The sequence below is a fragment of the Marmota flaviventris genome, chromosome 16 (assembly GCF_047511675.1).
Source record: "Marmota flaviventris isolate mMarFla1 chromosome 16, mMarFla1.hap1, whole genome shotgun sequence".
NCBI classification, from domain to species: Eukaryota; Metazoa; Chordata; class Mammalia; order Rodentia; family Sciuridae; genus Marmota; species Marmota flaviventris.
Window position 1 is genome coordinate 60931716 of NC_092513.1, and position 5573 is coordinate 60937288.

Below are 5573 nucleotides of genomic sequence, written 5' to 3' on the forward strand. Positions count from 1 at the left end.
GCTAGTGCCTTCCTGTGCCTTGTCTTTGAGCCTCCGGTGGCCTGTGCAAGTGGTGGAGGAGTCAGTGTTGACTTACAAGAAGTCCAGGAGGGAAGGGGCAAGCAGGGGTGAGGCTAACCGCCACCTTTAGAAGAGCTCCTAAGAAAAGGGGTTGGGGATCCTCACACACACCAGGTCCCAGGTGGGCACCTTTGAACTGAGATCATACTCAATCCCCAACACCATTTTTGGGGAAGGTTATCTTGTCACTTCCTTCAAATCTTTTGCCTTGCATGACCCACCTATGGGTGAGGCAGAGAAGGAAGCCGTGGGTGGGGCAGAGATGGGAGGTTGGTTGTTGGCAGTGAGCAACAGGGCAGAGAAAATGGAGGCAGGAAGCAGGTGGCCTTAGGCACCTGCTGGCCTGCATGCCTGGTGGCAGGTGGTGTATGAAGAGAGCTGAATGGGTAGCCTCATGGCCTTTCAAGAGTTGCCCTTCCTGGTGGATTTGGTGCAATGGCTACAGAGAAGGAGCCAGGCCTCATGCCCCAGGCAGGTGCCTCATCTCAGGGCAGAAAAGTGGCCCCTCTGCTTCTGCATAGTCAAAGGGGGAAGCCCCTGGGAGTCACCAACACCCATAGCCAGAAAAGAAGAGAATTTTCTAAAAAGCTGAACCCCTGTGGCAGTTCCTCTTCCTGCTGCCCCAAGGACACCCCATACTGAGGAGTGAAGATCAGCTTAGCTGACTGACTCCCCTGTGGCTCTGTAGGTCCTCCTTATGGATGGAAATTTGGTGCTCCACCACCAAGGTAATCATGTTCCCAAAAGAGGTCAGGGTGGGTGCTGAGAAGGACCAGAGAGGGCACTTCCAACCCCACGGCAAGAGCATCTGCTGCCAGCAGGGCTTTGATGGCTCCTTTCTGGACTCGTTTTCACCATAAGGCCATGAGACACAGGACAGATCCCCCACCCAGAGAAGAGCCCCCCTTTTATGCCACCTTTACTGCTTACCCTCTCTTCTCCACAGCAGCCCTACACTGGCCCATCTCCAGGACCATGGTCCAGTGCAACCTGGCCACTGTGAAAAGTCACAGGGCCTAAGCTCAGGGAGCCCCACCCTCACCAACATCCCTGAGCTGGACAGTCAGGCCTCTGTCCATAATCAGACAGGAGTGCCATTTCCTGTGGATGCCGGGACCTTGTCCCAGGAGGGTGCTGAGGTTGATGGTCATCCTGGCCACTACCCTTGGACCCCATGGCCCCAAAGCCAAAGGGTAAACTCATGTTGACCTGGATGCTAGTGCTGGGACCAGCAGGCTGCTCCTGGGCCTGGGCACCCAGGCCATGGAAACAAATGCATAGGACTGAGGGCAGCAGCAAAGGGGAGAGGAAGAGGGAAATTGCCATAAAATGAAAGGAAGAACAGGGTGAAGTGTTGTGAGCATGCTAATTGGGCTACTACTGGACCTGTAAAGGCAGAAGGCATCCTCTGCACCATCCTCACCAATGAAGTCAGGACAGAGAGGGTCTTGGAGTCTGGTCTCTGAGTGCTCTGCTCCTCTGCAGATGGTGAGATTCTGTTCATCCCTCATCCTGTGCCCATCTGCAGGCTGCATAGCTTACTGTTGGCCAACCCCACTGCCCCAGTTCACCCTCCTCTGCCCCAGTTCACCCTCCTCTGCCCACTGCCAACCTTTGGGGTGACCTATTACTTTGGCGTCCTCATAGAGCTGCTCTGCATTGAAGTGGCCAAGAAACTCCTGCATGTAGATGGGCTGGAGAAAAATACCTGCACAAAAGGAAGGTAAAGAGGCCTGGACAGCCTGGGTTCAGCCAGCATGTGCCTGGAATGGCCCTGGGGATGGGAAGGATGGGTCAGCTACCTCCTGCATACTCCTGTGTCCCTGGATCCAGCCTGGAGTAAAGCACACCTGGTATTCTCTGGGTGCCTCCCTCCATGAGGCCCTGGGTGGTACATCGAAGCCTTTAGCTTGCAACCCCTGGGGCTCCTGGACTCCTTCCCCTGTTGTGATTATCTCTTCCACCTCCACCTCTGTAGTTTACTGTAGGTTATGTTCTCCAGTCACCCCCATGCCATCCCAGCTGCCTGTCCCCCTGGAGTGCTCACGTAGCTCAGCCTCCAGACCCTGCTCATGGGGCTGCCTGTGCTTTGGATTGCTGCTCCTGCCTGTGACTGCATTCATGCCCTTTCTCACCCCTGCATCTCCCTCCTCTGGCCCTGCAGTCTGAACTGGGGAGGTGACATTAACACTTTGGCTCTTCCATTGGGCAGCAAATTCCAAGAGCAGAGACCCCATCTGTCCTTTCCTCCAGCTCAGGCACCTATGTGGTGCACTCACTCTGTAAACATCAGTAGAGGGTGTGGAGGTCCAGACTCTACCCAGGCCAATGTGACCCACTCTGGGCCCACCATCTCCCCTCCAAAGGAAAGTATGGAGGTGACCCACACATGCCCAATTTCCTAGTAGGAGAGGAAGCAGAAGGAAGGTAGAAGCTCATTCCTGGCCACAGCCTATTGCCCAGTGGTCCTGTGTGTCCTAGCCCACTCCTCTACTTACCAGTGCTGTGTTCCCTGGTGAGCTGCTGCCCATCTCAAAGCCCCTGTTGTGAGGTCAGATGGGGGCCTTAGGCACACTCAGGGCTATCTTAGCAGATGGCTTTGCTTAGGTACAGCATCCATCCAAGATAGAGCCCTTTTCTTTCCTGGCTAGTGACTGGGTTTTTAAGAGGAAGAGGCTCACATCAGCCCTTCACCAAGAAAATATGTTTTTTGAAAGTTTTCTCCCCATTTTCTAGATTCAGCTTCTGTGGACTGGAGGAGATGCATTCCCTCTCTCAGGAGACTCTCGGACTGTCTTGGGAATGGTGACTGTCCTGGACCTTCACCCTACTCTGCCAGGTCAGAGGCAGTGCATGCACTCGCACACATGCACCTCAGACGCTCTGCTGTCAGCACTTGCCCACTGTTCCTGGGGACAGGCACTGGGAGGGAGCCTAAGGGCTAGGAGTCCAAGAGTTCCCTGCTGCCACCCAGGACTTCATCAGAGCCTTTAGCCCCTGTGGCTGGCCTGGACCCAAGGGCATGTGTCCCATACCTCCCTGACCTATTTTCATGCTATAGGCCCTGAAGAGACACAGCCATAGCACCAAGCCTTTTTACATCTCTGTGGGCCACAAGATGAGCCTGGAGACAGCCATGAACCTAACCTAATGCTGCTGCAGGTTCCAGATCCCAGAGCCCTTGCAACAGGTGGGGTCCAGCACATGCTCCTATACTTCTCACCATTTGTCAGCTCAATTGGGGTCACAGAGCAGTGGTTTGAGGGTTCATTTTTAACTAGTGCCCCACCAGCCACAGTGAGTGAAGTCTTCAGAAAAGCCAGGCAGAGCTGCTCATGTGGAGAGGACCCTAGGACCCTCTTCCTCTGTTTCAGAGCCTCAACACTGAGGTTCTTGGCATCTTTGTCATGCACACACCAGTGGCTGCTGTTCCTAATATCTGGAAAGCTGGGCCTGAGGTGTGAGGGCTTCCCAGACTGTTGGGCAGGAAGGGTGTGTCCAGAGTCTGGCTCAGAATCGCCCATCACATCTTACTGAGCTCTGTCTCCTTCAGGCTGACATCCGCTCTTGAACACTTTTGCAGAACTCTGTCACTTCAGGCCATCTGCACCAAGGCAGGAGAGGTGAGCACCAGAGAAGCTCAGGCCACTCACAGGTGGCTGCTTTCAGTGGCCAGCCTCTTTCTGCTGCAGTGTTGTGGCTCTGAATTGGCCAGAAATACAGGAGAGGTCTCTGAAAGGGGAGGAGAGTGAGATAGACTCCTGGATTGGTAGGAACTCTCTGGAAATAACTGACCCAAGGCTTGCCTCCCAGCAGGGTTATTCCAGCTTCTTCTCATGGTCCACTTTACCTTCGAGGGACCCTGGCCTGGGTTCCACAGAAATGATACGGCCTCTGGTAGCTCTTCACAACTAGCTCCATCCCATGCAGCCTGGCCCTCTTTTCCTCACCTGTGAGGCAGCACAGTAGTTCTGGTCCCAGGTGTCACAACACAGTCCTGTTGTGAGGACTGTAGATGGGCTAGCAAAGCCTGATGGCAGCCTCACCAGGAGGGAGGTATTGGACTAGATGCAGCCCAGATGCCAGGCCCCTCACTCAAGCCAGTGTGCATTGAGTGTTGAGGACCCCCTTGGGGTGGGTTTACAGCAGCTTCTGAGAAAACTGACCACCATCTCTCACTTAGAACCTGTTTTCCCCAGCAGTTTTGGTGGGCATTATATGTACAAATACATATGAAGTCTCTTGGACATGCAGGAAATTCCCAGTAAGTGAAGAATGGATGAGCAGGAGTCTAGTCCCAGTCTGGGCCCAGGAACAAGATGGTAGGCAGAGGGTTGCACCTGCCCACTGAGCACCTGAGCATGGGTCAGCCCCATATCCAGGTCCCCCATTGGAATCCTCTCAAGGGTGTGAAGAGAACAGGGCCATAGTGAAAGCACCCAGAGCTCTCCCCCTAAAATTTTATGTCACTTCCTCAAGCAGACCTGAGAAAAGCTCTCCAGGGGACACATGACTGCCATAGGCTTGGGCAGGCATTGCACACATGGAGAGCTAGGGAAAGGGTGGCATTCTCACCCAAGCTTTGAGACCACTTCCCATTGAGGATGGGAAACACTTGCTTGTCCCTTAAGTAGAGAAGGCACCTAAGTTGGCAGCAGATGGGGCAGAGCCAGGTGGGGAGGTATAGGGGTTCCAGGGGACATGATCAGGGAGCAACTAGTTGCAAAAGACACTATCAGTGTCCAGATTCCTGTCTGTCTCCCCCTGGGTGGGAAAACTGTCATCTCAGTCCACCCACCTGCTGGGGTGGGCCTGAGCTGGTGCCCAAAACCCCTGCCAGAGTGCCCCAGGCTATCAGGGTCCCCAGGAGGCACAGCCCTGGCCAGCTGCCCATCACACCCCACACAAACTTCACACACACACACACACACACACACACACACACACACACACACACGCACACACACACACACACACACAAACACACTGTACTCCCTGGCACTCCCATGGAAGCCCAGACGGGAAAGCTTGCAGGTGGCCCCACCAGTTGCCTTTCTAACTTCTTCCAGATTTGGACAGACCTCCATCAGGACCATGGGTCAGGGAAATTGGAAGCACAGGGTTGAAGCTGAGAATAGCTGGCTGGGATCTGATGGCTTCTCTCTAATAAACTGGGCACAACTCAGACATCAGGTGGGAATGATTATTGTCTCACCTTCCCTGGGACTGAAAAGACTCCAGGAGGGGAGGAATCTAAGGGTTGGCTCAGGCCTGAAACATGGTGACCAACAGTGAGGAAGGCTGTTTGGAGAAGCAAGGCTCACAGAGGCCACAGGTGTTGGCTTTCTAGCTAGCAGGAAACAGGTGGGAACTGTAGGGCAGACCACTCCCCTGGGGCTGTGGGAGCAGCACTCAGGGGTCTAAGCTCTTTGCTACAGAGCCTTATAGGCCACCATGAGCTAAGTGGTTTTAGGGGCTAAGAATATTATTGCAACTCTTATAAATTCAAGTCA

The 5573-nt window shown here is 54.2% G+C and overlaps 1 pseudogene; it reads left to right on the forward strand.

Annotated features, from left to right (window-relative positions):
- The first annotated feature begins 454 nt into the window (after positions 1-454).
- Positions 455-3631, forward strand: LOC114079070 (endonuclease V-like; annotated as a pseudogene).
- The last annotated feature ends 1942 nt before the right edge of the window (positions 3632-5573 follow it).